This window comes from Thunnus albacares, chromosome 22 (genome assembly GCF_914725855.1).
Source record: "Thunnus albacares chromosome 22, fThuAlb1.1, whole genome shotgun sequence".
Taxonomy (NCBI): domain Eukaryota; kingdom Metazoa; phylum Chordata; class Actinopteri; order Scombriformes; family Scombridae; genus Thunnus; species Thunnus albacares.
This window is the reverse complement of record NC_058127.1, coordinates 18161196-18176809: the sequence shown is the minus strand read 5'-3', so window position 1 is coordinate 18176809 and position 15614 is coordinate 18161196. Positions and strand designations below refer to the sequence as shown.

Here is a 15614-nt window from a genome sequence, read left to right as displayed (position 1 = left end):
GAGAGCGAACCCAAGGAAAAAGCTGCATCTGACACAGGATAGCCTAAAAGTTTTTTAGCGGCAGACCGCTGTGTAATTTTTCAAAGGGGCTGGGGGAGTGTTGAGGGGGTGGGGGGTTACAGAATGTGTTCGGTCCTGCTGTGCAAGGTACGAGCACAGAACAAAACGTGGAGAGAGGAGAGAGGAGGGGCGGGGAAATACAAGGAAACATGAGTGGAATTCTTTCCACCGGCAGGCTTCAGTATGAGACGGCCCGGGCTGACGTCTTTTACCTCCAAGCCTCACTAGGAGGGAAATCTATCATTCCTCAGCTATGGTTGATCACTAACAACTTTTTTTTTTTTTTTTTTTAAACATCATGCAACACAGACTGTTGTGAAACATCAAAATAAACGGTAGAAATCACTGTCAGATTTTAATCCGAGCATACAGTTTTGGAACATATGTTTTGGTGCGTGTTAGAAAGAGAAAAAAAACACAACTTAGCAAGGCCTTGCAACTGTACATGCTGCAACACTGCAACTGCTGCCGTGCCAAGCAGTGAGCGGCAGCGTCTGAGTGGACCCCCATAATGATTCAAACGGGCCCGAGCCCACACATGCCCTGAGACAGAAAGAGCCCAATGAGAACCAGCAGGGAGATTATCATCTACGCCTTTAACAAGAGAAAGCCGAGACAAGAAGCGAGAGACAGTGAACTCAGATACCCTCGCCTTGCAACAACACCCCTTTTCCTGCCGCAGCTCTCATGAGCTGTGTTACAGAGGCAACGCAGAGAGGGAAAGAGAAGGAAAGGGGGGGGGGGAGGGGGGGGGGGGGGGGGGGGGGGGGGGGGAGAGAGAGGGAGAAAAGAAAAAAAGTTGAAAGATTTATCCCTTTCTTGTTCTCTCTCTGTGTCTCTCTCCCTCTCTCTCTTGTTCCCCCTCTCCTAAATTTGACTATTAAACAGCACTGCAAAAACAGAATGTTCTTGGCCGAAGCTCAACAATGACAAAGTAGGGAGGGAAGAGGACCATACGTTAAGCAGAAAAAAAAAAAAAATCCCCTCTTTCAGTATGCTTGGCCCTAAAAATGTACGAGCAACACGCAAGTTACGGTCTTATAGTATATCTCTGTTCTGCTTCCCAAAAATGTAAAAACATAAGCTTGACTTATGTTTTCTCATCATGTAGTCCTACAGGTTTAGGAGGCTCTCTATTAAATCTCTCCTATTCATGCACAGAACAGTTTGAAGATATTTGAAGCAGTTAGGGCTGTAACTAACAATTATTTTCATTGCTGATTGCTTCTGACTGACTGAAATGCCAAAAAATAATGAAAAAAAAATGCCAATTACAGTTACACAGAACTTGAGATGTTGTCTTCAAATTTCAAAATTGCTTCTTTCAGCTTAGAAACAGTCCAGAACCCCAAATATATTCAACTTATAAAACGTAGATATAGAACGGAGAAAAGCGGCAAATCTTTAATCTTTAAAATTTTTAGCGTTTGTCTTCACCTGGACAAAGAATCAATTATCAAATTTGCTGCAGATGAAGTGTCTATTAATCGTTTCAATACTAAAATCCGCATTTTACTATAAGTTGAACCCTCAGCAAAATATAAGTTTCCTTTTCCATGCACCAAATGGCAGTGAGTCCCTTTAGTTGCCCCCTACACACACACACACACACACACACACACACACACACACACACACACACACACTTACACATAAACAGAGTGTGTTAAGCAGCTTTTGTGGGCGAGTGGAGGTTTGTGTGGATTTGGCACAGCACATGTCCATAAAGTGATTGCGGGGAGCTCAGTGGCCTTGTCTCCCCGTCTTCCCCCCCGCCCCCCCCTCCTCCCCTCCCTGCCACTTTCAGAATCATCCATCAGTCTAGTTACAACTGCCAACTCTACGCTCACTCCCTGAGAACTGCTGAGAGGGGAAGAACGGGCAGGGGGAGTGAAAAGAGCACCGGAGTAGAGATGAGGTAAACATTGAAAAAAAAAAAAAAGGCGCTGAGGGGAGGAAAAGGAGCAAGGAGGTGGAGGTGGGAGAGGTGTGCCGATTCATTTAGATCGGATCACAGTTTTGTGTTTTTGTTTCTTTTTTTTTTTTTTCTTCGTCTTCCAGGGCTGAACAGGCAACCATGACAAAAAGAGCAGATGGTCGTGGCAATTAGAGATCCCAGGCAGCATCTTCCAGCATGAGGCCTCACTGTAGCACCAGGAGAGACCACCTGGATGACTCAAGGTGGGATGCAAGCATATGGCGCATCTGCCAGGCCTGCACCAGAGCTGGAAACACCTCCCCTATTGCATTACATTTTACCTTTGACCCAAGAAGGGCAGCTTCAGGCTCCTTCTTCCAGGGTGATTATATTGTTTAGAACAGCGCACATTTGTCAGGCTGTAGGTGTGCTGGTTTTATCTATTAAACACTTTATTTACAATCCAGCCCATTTTGTCACTCAACAGGTATCTAAATAAAGCTTATTTTTATTTTTTAAAACAGATAACTCTGGACTATAAAAGGTTGGATATGAGTGTTGGTATTTTACAGTGAATTTTTAAAAAAATATAAGTTCAGAAAGTGGTTGAAACAGAAGTGAGATGTTAGGGGCTTGGGTCTGGTATCTGCATCTACAGCGCATTCAGAAAGTATCATCTATCTACTGTCTATACCCCATAATGATAAAGTGAACATTTTTGCAATTTTATTCCAAAACTGATCATTTCACATTGACATAAGTATTGGGAGCCTTTGCTATGACACTTAAATGTTTCGCTCAAGTGTCTCCCATTTCTCTTGATCATCTTTGAGATGTTTCTACACCTTGATTGGAGTCCACCTGTGGTAAATTCAATTGATTGGACATGATTTGGAAAGGCACACACCTGTCTATATGAGGTCTCACAGCTGACAACGCGTATCAGAGCAAAAACCAAGCCATGAGGTCAAAGGAACTGCCTGCGGAGCTCAGAGACAGGATTGTGTCGAGACATCTAGTGTATTTCTACTGCATTTAAGGTTCCCGAGAGCACAGTGGCCTCCGTAATTCTTAAATGGAAGAAGTCTGGAGCGACAAGGACTTTTAGATTCTCTGGTCTGATGAAACAAAGATTGAACTGTTTTGCCTCAATTCTAGGTGTCATATCTGGAGGAAACCAGGCACCGCTCATCACCTGTCCAATACCGTCCCAACAGTGAAGCATGGTGGTGGCAGCATCATGCAGGGACTGGGAGACTGGTCAAGGTTGAGGGGAAAGCTGAATGAAGCAACGTACAGAGATATCCTTAAAGAAAAGTGGGTCCAGAGTGCTCAGGACCTGCCCAGGACTGGGCTGAAGGTTCACCTTCCAACAGGACGATAATTACTAAAAACACAGCCAGGACAAGGCTTCGGGACAACTCCGTGAATGTCCTCGAGTGGCCCAGCCAGAGCCCTGACTTGAACCCAATCGAACATCTCTGGAAAGGCCTGAAATAAATAAATTTGCAAAAATTTTGAAAATTCGGTTTGTCATTATGGGGTATTGAGTGTAAGCTGATGAGGGGAAAAAATGAATTTAAGCGAGTTTTTAGCATAAGGCTGCAACATAAACTGTGAAAAAAGTGCAGGGGTCTGAATACTTATTGAATGCACTAAAAGGTGTCCTGTGCAGAGGCCCGTCCAATCCGATAGTCTTCAAATAAACAGTAGTGTAACCTGTAAATAAACAGTTGTGGTCGAGGAGGCTGGGCTTTGCCCTGGGAGCTTGGCAGGGCTTGATCACAGGGCCAGACACCACACACACACACACACACACACACACATAAACACGCACGTACACACACAGCCCTTTTCCAAAAACAACATTTCTTGGCACCCTCCGTCCCTGCCACTTGTTTAAATAAACAAACCAGTTCATGAAGGAAGTGAAAAAACAGTACCACGTATGAATCAGATTATCTACTGTTACTCAGCAAAAAAAAAAAAAAAGCAGGGGAAAAAAAGTAGCAGAGGGGGCTTGTGGGTATTTTGGATGTGTCCATGAGTTCTTACACCTTCTTGTCCGGTGGGATACTTATCATACCACTGTAACGATTAGGGCAATTAGGGGTAATGGCAACAGAAATCTGGCTCGGCAAGAAAGTTTCTCAGTGCTTGTGAGGTTTCTCCACGCCCAAGTCTGTTACTCGCCTGGATTTTATAATCACTAAAACACTCACACACACTCTCCCTAACCCACCCTCTCATTTTTTGGCATGATACCCATTCTGTTCCCACTAAATTGCGGAACACACATGCACATACACACACAGTGTGGATTAAATTAGCCACATAGTTTGGGAAACTTTTTTTTTTTTTTTTTTTTTTTTCTGACAGCGGCGGTGCACGTTTACTAGCCCGCAAACACTTGCAGACACGTACAGATATCCTCCACAAAAAAACAGTGCGCACGCGCGACACGCACACCCTGCAGATGCATACCGCTGTCGACATTTCAGGAGGAGAAGCCTGTCTGGCAGCCATTTTATGCCGAGCGGGGTTCTGTGCACATGTATAGCACTCTGGCTGCCAGAGGCATGGGTCCCGAGCCAAGACGCATTTCAGCAGCCTGGGGAGGCGAGGGGAGGGGAGTGTGGAGGAGAGGTGGAGAGGGGTGGACTCCCGGAGAAGTAGGGAAACAGAGAGAGGGAGAGGGGCAGAAAATATCAACCTAATTACGGAGCAGCTCCGATGCGTAATGTTTCGACAATACAGCTGCTCCTGAGTAAATATTTGATGTGGCCGAGCTCAGTGTCCTCCTGCTTTTCTTTCCTGTTCTGCTGCAGGAGACTCCAGTTGGTCCTTCCTTGAAAATGCACAGCCGAAATATGTGTGTGTGTGTGTGTGTGTGTGTGTGAGTGTGTTTGTGTGAGCACCACGGGGTCATGCAAGTCTTGACAGTATACATAAATGACTGTACATGCATTGGTATGTAATGTGTGTGTGTCCGCGTCCTCCCCGCTCCTGGTTTCTATCATTCACAGCTTTGTCGATGACCTCACACTACTCGGGCTGGCTTCCAGCAGCCAGCAGAACCTGCTCTCTTCTCCAAATCTCTTTCTTTCTTGTCCTCGCTATCTGTCTATCTCTGTCCCTGTGCCTGCAACAGTATCCGTCCTCTATTGTATCTTTTCATACCCGCCTCTGTGTATATCTACTATTCGGTGTATCCGTGGCGATATCTTATCCAGTGAAAAGTGCACACTGTATCTATTTTCAAATTTCTTGATTTTTTTTTTTTTTTTTCTACTTCTTTGCCAATATCTCGCCTTTCTTTCGCTTTCCTCCTGCTTTTTCTTTTAACGTTTCCATCTGTGTTGGCGCTCCCCCCCCCCTTTTGCCACCTATTTTAATGCCCTCTCTCTCCCTCTCTCTCTCTTTTTTATCTCTTTGTCTCTCTATCTCTCTCCTCTCTCCCTCCCTCACGCTTTGTTGTCTAAACAAAGTGGCCTTTATCAGGATGAGCCGCAACCCAAACAAGCCAAACAAAAGATATGGGCGAGGAAATCTGCCCGCAGAAGAGGGAGGATCTTATCGTGCCAGCCATTGTGTGCCAGCCTGCCAACTGGCGATGCCCCCCGCCGCCGACCCCCTCCTCACACACACACACACACACACACACACACACAGAGCAAATTCTAGCATCTCAGGCCCCCCCCACCCTCCACCCCCTTCCACCCGGACTCATGCATGGCATTCTGCAAAGGGCTGGCACCTGACCTGGCCTAAAGGAGAGTGATATTGACGCCGTGAGTGAAAGGAAGACAAATGCTGCAGCCAAATGAGGCGCCATCTTGGGGTGTCTCACAGGGAGGATGAGCTCTGACAGAACAGCAAATTAAAAATGTAATAATACAAAATAAGCACCTGGTCTAAGCGTTTACCTGTATGTGGGAGGGCTGGGTGTTGAACTTCAACACTATTTGAGTACCAGCTATTGAAAATTGCTCCGAAAATGCTTGGTCATCTTCATTGTCCAGTTTATTAATTAATTTATTAGCTATTTCCTCATTAATATCACAGTTCTGCTCATTTTGGACTGCATTTTATTTGGAAGAGCGGTTGTACGGCTATGTTGTGTTGAGACAAAATGAAATATGTGAATTTGAGAGGTTTGGCCTGTTTTGTTGAATAAAAAAAGGAGAGTTTCTAGTATTGATACCCGAAACTCAGGTACTGTATTTGTACTGGCATCAAAAATGTTCATACGATACTTAACTTGAGTAAGTACTACTTTACAAGTCAGCCACAGAGTCAACATCTTGTCTTATAATGTTTATCCAGATTTAATTTTTCAAAAAATCTTTCCAGCAACAATATTCAACTTACTTTCTAATAATTCACAGCCTCTTTCATGAATTATTGTCGGGTTTATAATCAGCGATACCTCTGCACAGACAGAAATGCATTGTATTGTGTTCCCTTTGACAAACTACGACTATGTTCCCCTGATGGTGCCTATACACTGTGTGACACTGTAATGATTATCTCATAATTGGAACAAGGCAAGTATTTCTTATTGGCTTGAAGGAGCACCTGGTAATCCAGATAGCTACCCTATCAAATGACTGCCTCTGATGGGGAATGCAGGTACAGTAGGATGAGTTACACACACATGCACACACACACACACACACACACACACACACACACACACACACACACACACAGACGAAAGAGAGAGAGAAAGGCACACAGAAAGTGAGAGGGGCAAAGTTGAAACGTCTGTGAGAACAATGACATTTTGCCTTCTTTTCTCTAAGACAGACACCACAGACTTGTTCAATAGAGCAGAAGGGGAGACACACACACACATACACACACACACACACACACACACACACACAGTAGGACTGTCAGGGTTTTGAGACTTATAGAATCAAGTGGGATCCCAGCCCAGACAGGAACAATGAGAAGCCATATAGTGTGTGTGTTTGACTGTGTGTGACCCAGCTCACTTGTATCTCTCTGTGTAAGTGTACATCTCTCGATGCGAGCGTGCACATGTCTGCCGCCGCCTAAGTGTGTATGGGCGTGCGCGCGTGCGTGGATCATCAGTGTGTGTTTGTTTCTAATCGGTGCATACTAATGCCGGTGAAGAGCGGGCCCTCTTTCTCTCCACCGAGTCTCTGTGCCTTCTCCTCCGTAAACTCTCACGGCAGTGAAAAGAGGAGAGCATTTTAACCGAGCCGGGAGGACAACAGGCTCCTCATTGAGGTCACCAAACAGTGTGGACGGGGAGGGAACGCATTCAGTGGCGAGTGGGCCTTGAACAAGGGACTGAATGGCCTGACGGATCATTAGCCACACCGGCCCGGGAGAGGAGAAGGAAGAACCTGGCAGGCACAAAGGGATACACAGCCACAAAACCAAGGATGCAGCTGAGGGTTAACCCATCCAAATTCAACTTCCGCACCTTTTAATTTGTGCAATAAAGTTTACCCACCTCCCCGCGGATGCACACATCAAACGCGAGCACGTAAGCAGTCGGCTTGGCGCAGCACACAGCAGCCTCCATTCATGTAGTCATGCTACATGTGCACACACACATTGAGTTCACACACACGCTGACATGCATGCATGCACAAACAGGGGCACACACCCAGCGTCCCGCGGCGAGCTGATCTGTGCTGTACATGTGCGATGCAGTCAGCGGCCGAGCTGCAGACAAACTACACAACACAATGTGACACAGTGGCTCATCTGTCCCATGAAAAATGAGCAAGCTGGCCTCCAGTCAGCACACTGCGCCCCACTTAATGTTTCCACCTCCTCCCACTCTCTCTCTGTTTGTCCTTTTCTCACAATGTGGCCTTTCCTTTCGCTTTTTTATTACATTCCTATTTTTTTTTTCTTTTCCTCTTTCTGTATCCCTTTTTATTCTTTCCATTCTTGTCACTTTCCTCACAGCTAGCAGAGCAAACTTTTTATCTCCTTCGCGGCACCTGGAAGCCTCCATTGCATTAAGTGAAGTTTAGCGGTGAAATTACGTGATTCATTTGGTGGATTTAAATAAATTAGTTGATAGGCAGAAAATGTGATCATTTTGATTATCTTATTTATAGTTTAAGTCATTTATTATGTGAAAAAAGGCCAAATGTTTGCTGGTCTCAAATGTGAAGATTTGCAGCTTTTCTCTGTTTTGTAAATTGAATATCTTTTTGGTTTGGGAGTGTTGATTGGTCAGAACAAGCAATTTGAAAGCTCACTTTGGGTTCTGGGAAATTGTGATGGGCATTTTTGACTCTTTTTCTGACATTTTATAAACTAAACAATGAATTGACTAATCAAAAAAAGATGAATTGATAATGAAAATAATTGTTGGTTACAGGCTTAAAACTGTTAACACTTGTAACACGGATTCGATGATTCTCCATAAGTGTGGTCTCATCATTAACAAGTTTAATCAGCATCAAGTCTAGCCTGTGAGAAAAAAGAACTTTGCATCTGTGTTGAAACAATGGGCCCATCAATGGCCAACCTCGGCATCTTTTTGGTATGCACCAAACAAACAATTAGCTTTGTTGCGGCGTAATTGACTGGCAGGACCGGGTGGCATTTACATTCGCCCGCTGTTGCCACCCTGCCATTCAGCGGGCTGGGGTAAAAAAGAATAGGTCCATACGAGGGTGGAAGGTTGGCCACATCTCTGTGGTTCGAAGACACCGCTTTTTTTTTTTTTTTTTTTTCTCCACCGTGGCAAACTTCCAAGCAGGAGCGTTTTTTTTTGGGTTTTTTTTGTTTTTTTTTTTAAATGCACGGCTGTGGAGGAAGGAGGGAAGGGAGGGTGGAGTGAGGACGAGACTATAGATTTAATTATGCATGCGTGTTTTCTCATTCATTGTAGTGGTGGGAAGGGGAGAGGGAGAGGGTAAGGGGTGTGTGGTGGGAGGGTTGGGGGGCGGGGGGGGTGGTGGGATGGGGGGGACAGACCAATGACATTCCGTCGTTGTAGTCCTCCTCCTACGCACACACACAAACACACACACACACACAAGGAGCAGTCTGGGAGCGAGCCGCTATGAGGTGACACTCACCGTCTGGAGACTAGCCAAAACAGTCCATTAACTCCTAGCCAGTAGTTAAGAGGAGAAGAAGGAGAAAGGTGGTGGTGGGGAGGGTGGAGAGGAGAAAAGAGGAGGCGGATGAGGGATGGGGAGGGTGTGGGAGGGGGGGGGGGGGGGGGGGGGGGGGGGGGGTGTGTAAGCGGGTGAGGTGGCTAGCCGATGGGTTGGTGGGCGGAGCATGTGAGGGGGGAGAAAAAAAAAAAAAGGAGAGAGTCTGAAGTCTTTCAGGATGTGAGGGTGGGGGGTATTTCTGCAGTTTTGTAGTTGTGAATGAATCAGCGGGGTGGCTGGTTGAGGGGGGGGTTGTGCACGAGCGTTCACTGTCGGCGATTATGCTCTGTGGAGGCAGCTCTTGAGGAAAAGTAAGACTGCGTGCGTGCGTGTGTGTGTGATGGAGTAGAGGTGGTGGGGTGGGCGGTGGATGCAGCGAAAGAGAGAGGACAAGGGAGATAGATCCAAAACCCCCCAGTCAGGCAGACAGACCTTTGACAGAGGAGCTCTGTGATTCGCCTCTTTCATCTTCAGAACCCCCCTATCCAGTCGGATAATTATGAGACAAATGCACCGGACCCCTGCTGCTTGAGTGGCAATGGGCATGGGAGGCCAGAAACACAGAGAGAGGGTTCAAACCTGCACGTCTCGACTGGTCCGGAGGGAGGGGGGACAGAGGGAATGAGAGATGGAGGGGGGTGTTAAGGGGTCTGGGAAATTCCCCACTCTCCCAAGAGAGGCAAGTTGGCCCACAGATCATAGTTCAGGGACAGCCTGGTTGTGATACTAGCGAGGCTTAACTGGTTTTAGCCGCCAACTTCCTTTCAACCTCCACACATGTACACACACACACACACACACACACACAAGCATGCAGTTTAGAAAATTTTGCATTGTTTGGTTTTCAAACGTACCTTTCTGAAAAACATCTGAAACACACTCCCCGCTTTCTGACTTGCAGCTGGCGGAGTTTTCTCGTGACTGAACCAGTTCACAACATGTTGTTTTATTAATGTATTTGATGGTGCTCTGGTTTGCACTGATAAGGGGGCACAGTTAGGAACTGCAGTGATACCTACATCTTTATCTCACACCAACCACGCTTCTACCCTACCAACGCCCTAAAGCAAACATGCATGCAAAATTCAATTATATTTCCCTACAAATTCCACTGAAAATCAATTTGCAAATCTGTAAAACTACTTTGAATTCAGAAGTGATTTATGTGAAAATAGTGTAAAATAAAGAAAAAGAACAAGCAAAATAAGCTCTTATTTTATGTCAATAGTTTTTTGAGGTTTTGATATTTATAGATGAAAATAACATCTATCAGTTTCAGAAGCAAAGTCACTTGATTTTAACTCAAGCCTGTGTAATGTGTGTCTGTGAGGTCTGTGCCAGTGATGTGTCAGTGATTGTCAGCGCTTACGACGGCGTCGGGCCACAGCCAAGAGGAGTTCCCACTGGCGAGAGCAGCAGGCCGAGCCAGGGCGACTGGGTGCTCCCTCGCAGGGCAAAATGGCTCTCCTCCAGCTGGGCGAGAGGCCACCGAGGATCCCTGCCACCCATTGCCACTGTTTGCACTCCCTGAGCTCTGCCAGGCGAGCAGCGGTAAACGCACACAAACACACGCACACACTCACACACACACACGCGTACACACACCTTAAAACTGAGGACGTGAAAGGAATTATCCGATCATAGAATGCCACCACATCTAAGACCAGATCTTGGCCCAAAACAGACAAAGAAAACAAAGCGCGCACTCAGTCAGACGATTTTGCTGGCACTGCTCCCCTGGAACGGGACATAGGGTGGAGAAGGGGGGAATCAACCACAGAGTTTAATGTGTCATTACAAGCATAAAAACAGACTACTGACATTGCCAACAGATGTCGAGCCAGTTTATTTTTGCCATTACAACTCCAGTAGGGAATGAAGCGGCAGGTGCAAATGAGCAGTCTTATAGCTTTCGTCTTTACTATCCAGGCTACTGTTGTTGCATCATCATTTCTCCTGATCTGTTTTTCAGACATGCATCATGGGGATAAGGCCGGGTATCGAACCTCAATACTTTTTTGTTTCTGACTCAAATGTTTCTATAGCGCAGTGTCAAAAGTATCAAAAACTGTCTGGTACTGAAAGCTGGCATCGAATCTCTGGTCAGATTTGTAAACTTTTTACATTTTTTATATTTGATCTAACAGTTCCAGGTTCAAATCTAAAATTTGCTGGGTTTTGACTGTTTTATTAAGGCAAAGTTCTCATACGGCTCCTCGTCTTTAGACAACATTTGAGAACTTTGGCTTCTATTGTTGAATTTTTAAAAAGTGTTTTGTAGAAAATACGTCAAAGGCTTCAAAAAAAAAGTACTGTTTTGGTATGGCGCCAACAGTCAGGTACTGTTCTGGCGCTTGTATCTCAAAATGATACCCTGCCCTACATGCGGATTAGTGTAACACATGTAAAACAGTACCTTCGGGCAAGGTGCAGGCCAATTTTTTAAGAGTGGTAGTTCTAATAATGCCCACACCTTTCTAGACTTCATACTTCCAATAGTGTAGTAATGACTTGAGGTTTTAACTCTTAAGGTTGTACATTGGTGGGGTTTGTGTGTTGGTGGTTAAAAAGCCGGCTGCCTGCCGCATGGCCTGTAAAACTCCTCCTTCCCTGTTAATGAGCCTGGAGACGGGGCTTTCGGAGGCCCCCAGTCAGAGCTGGCCTGAATCAAAGCATCCGTGGGGATCGAGGCTCGGGGGCAAGGGGGTTTGTTGAGAGAGTGGGGTTCGGGTGTCTCCACTGGCACAAGACCAGGGAGAGAAGCTATAATGCAACGAGGGAAATTACAGGCGTAATTAACCAAAAACCACTGGTCTTATAAAGAATAGTGTCGGTGGGATCACTGCGTCAAGTAAGTGCTCATCTGGTGAGCCACAGTCAGATCCAGAGCAGTGGTTTAAAAAAACAGCATCATAAAACAGGTTCTCACATAACTCAAGAGGGAGTGACAGTGGCTGTGCCCGCCACAAGGTCAGAGTGTTGGCAGCCATCCAGAGACAGAGGAGCTCCTCTGCTCTTCATGGACCCTCCAACTGTCTGGAGATATCCAGCTAAGAGCAGTTAAGGTGCGAGCCATCTTTGCTCTTTGTGGTTGTAGGTCCCAGATGTACAATTCAAACACAAACATCCAGAGACTCAATACAGTCAACAGCCCGTCACTTACCACAACAAAGCACCATATAATCATGACAAAACATCTTGGTCTTACAGGAGATCAAAATGCAAATCTAATCTCTCAGGTTTAACGGAGTAGTCCCTTTGCCACACCACAAGCGTATGATTTATAAATCATACTTAAGTGCATACTAAGCGAGATCTTCACAGCCAGAAAGAGAGAGAGAACTCTATTCCACATTCCTGGCAAAAAAACAGAGAGCAAATCTGTTCTGTGCTACTAAGGCCTGCTGGGGCAGCCCTCTCTGCCACTGCAGCAATAACAACATGTGGTTTGGCTGCACAGCGCCAGTTTACAGTGGGAAGAGGAGAGGCGCTAAATTAATTTCAGATTCTGTTGTTTGAGAGTCATAAACAATGTAACAGCGGAGCATGGCATTGAGAGAGGAGGCCACAGTGTTTGGTCACATGCTTACAACACATTACATCAGTAGCCTCTCATGGTTTTGGGAATATATCATTATGTACAACACATTGGAAGAGAGCGCACGGTACGGAGGATTGAGATATTACAAATCAAATTTGCATAGCAAACTGTGGTCATATTAAACACACTGTATGAAACACAGGTGTGTAGCAGACACGCAGGCACACATGCTGTGTCCTCAGGCCTGGCAAGCCTGGTCGAGAATGTAAAGGGCCTTTGTTTCAAAATGATTTCTGGTTTATTGCCAAAATGCTAGGATGATGCACTTAACAAAGACATATTCATTATTATTATTTCTCTTTATTAAACAAGGAACATGCACAAAAAACACATTCATCTCAAAATGAGAAGAGATTATTTATGTCAGATTTTGGTTTTTAAGCTAATTTCCATCTGCAGTCCCTGGACATGAGAACAATCACCAAATACTAAAAACATTCATTTATATGCAACACCGTTTCATAGTCTCTATCACACTGACAATTATACAGACAAATCTACAAGCACACATCAATATATCCGGTACAAATTCCAGTTCATTACAATTAAAAATATGTCGTCAGGCTTCACCTGGCAGGTTTCTGTTTGTTTGCAGGTACATTGAATATGGTGGTTTCGTGATTTCATTCTTGCTCTGATAAGGTTAAGAAGGGAAGGCTTTCTGTTAAAGCGTGTTTAATTCGGGCTGTCCTAGCAGTGCTGTTCTAGCCTTTCCCACGAGGCTCCCAAACCATAATCTCTTGAAATATTTGCACAGATGACGGCAGCGCTCGGCTGTTTTGACATGGAGCGGCATGAGCGAGATCTAGCAGTCACTTTTTCCATCACTTTTCACTTCAGGAACAGGAATTCCCCTTTTGCCGCTATTCCCTGAAACCCGCCCGCACGCCTCCCACCAGCCCGTATAACCCTCCCTGCACCGCTTCCTCCACTTCCTCAGCCTGCTACGATTTGTCCACTCAGGGCCACACCACAGGGGCCTTTACACCCGCCTCACAGCCAGCTCCCATAGCCTTTGCTTTCCACTCATCCAAGCATGTTGTTTTCACTTTATCTGGGATGCCAAAAGTTCATTCACTCTGATCAGGGGTGGGTTGGAGGGCAAACAGGGTTGGGGTAAATGCTGCAGGAGGGAGGTAGAAAAAAAAAAAAAAAAAAAGAGGTAAGTGCCGTTCTGTTCTGGTTCAGCTCAGGAGGGCAAACACAGCGGGGCAAGCAGGGCTGTTGTGTTTGTGTTTCATGTTTCTGGCAGGATCGTCACTGAGCTGCGAGCAACAAACAGTAGAAAAAGTGTCCGCATGGTTCGCATTCTGAGCCCTGACTTGATTCCCTTGTTTATCACAACTGCTCATTCGCAACCCCATAGATACGAGTTCATATACATGTTACACTCTCACACAGATTCTCCATTTTTATCTCTCTTAAACTCTTAGCGATTCCTCCCAGGCGGTCAAATGTTAATAGAAATATAATACTGCTGTCAAATGCATTGATTGAGTTTGCCTCCAGGAGTTTTTCTGTTGTCGAAAGTCCTCAAAACTCCATAACTACCCAGTCCTATAAAATGATGTTTTGCTGTGCCCTTTTTATTAACCTTTATTAAGCTAAATATTTATACTGCTGTCATTTCTTGAAAACCGATCACACAGGATACGTATGATTCTAAGTCTGTATATTCTTTCTGCAAAAGCAAAAGCTAAAACAAACACAAGCCACCAATGATACCTTTTGCAACCTGAAATATTCAAGGTTCTCGGTTATTTTACATTAAACTAACATTTAATTTGGTGTGGAATCTTTCCAAAGGCCATAAAAACATAATCTCCTGATACTAGCCACAGTGTTGCATCATGGGAACTGGAAGGAATATCAAAGGGTCACCACTGGAGCAAACTCTATAATCCCCCTCTTGGCAAGCATCTACATATATACATCTCTCCGTGCCTACGTTTTTTTGGGGTTTTTTTCTCTTGAGGGCCTTCTTGAACGTGCACGTAGAAAACACTATCTCTGACGGCACAACAGGCTTGTAACAGTCGCCGCTCTTGCAAGGTTGGCAGCCCTGCAGAAACACTTCCCATTTGCGGTGCGGGGCTTGGTCCAAGCCACTTGAACTTGGCAGGGCTTACCTGGAACAGCCTACCCGTAGGACTGCCACAGACTCTCCCCCTCAGCCAAGGCAGGAGGCCTCACTGTAAGCCACAACAGCTGATGTCAGCCACACCTCCAGAAAACTGGCTAAAACTGACTTCCAAGTATTTATCAAGGAAGGAGGAAGTGATACGTTTTTATCATCATTTCCCTGCTGAGCTGGTTAAACTGTTTGTTTTTGGTGTGTTTTTTTTTTTAAATTAATTAAAGCACTATTTCATGTGAAGTGTAATAGCTTAGCTGGAACATCAAAACATCAGTGGCAGTATAATGTATCATAACTGCAGGAAAATCTGTTTGTAACAGGTTGGAAAAAAAAGTTGACTAACTGTTGGAGGGCAGTACATACAGTACAGAGGCTGCAGTCCTTTTACAAAGGACAGAATTGTGCATACAGGGTGACTTTTTTTTATCAATTGAGAGAGAATTACACAGATCGTATGACACCATATGGAATTCTTTTTACACATAATGTATTTCCTTTGCAGGCGCTGTGAAAGGCAAGGCCTACAGGGAGTCCTCTTTAGGAGGAGGGGGAAAAAAAGCTGTATGTATGGTGAGGAGGGAGGGGGGGTGGGGGGTCGAGGGGTTTAGTGGGGCGGTCCAAGCACGCTCAGCGAAAATATGCCTCATGCACTCGTTGAACTTGGGGCCTGCGCGGGCTTCTCTCAAGGTTACAGGAGAGGCCTGTGCGGAGAGGAGCAGGAGAAAGAAACCATGCAGC

General features: G+C 45.4%; 1 protein-coding gene and 1 long non-coding RNA gene across 11 annotated transcripts in view; one reads left to right on the top strand and one right to left on the bottom strand.

Moving 5' to 3' along the window:
• Positions 1 to 15614, bottom strand: part of LOC122973573 (nuclear factor 1 B-type-like) — a 68674-nt gene that overhangs the window by 27058 nt on the left and 26002 nt on the right. The gene's annotated exons all lie outside the window — the stretch shown is intronic.
• On the top strand, positions 1865 to 6220 carry LOC122973575. The gene is made up of 3 exons (XR_006400087.1): positions 1865 to 1978; positions 2122 to 2241; positions 5467 to 6220. It is a non-coding gene; the product is annotated as an uncharacterized LOC122973575 (long non-coding RNA).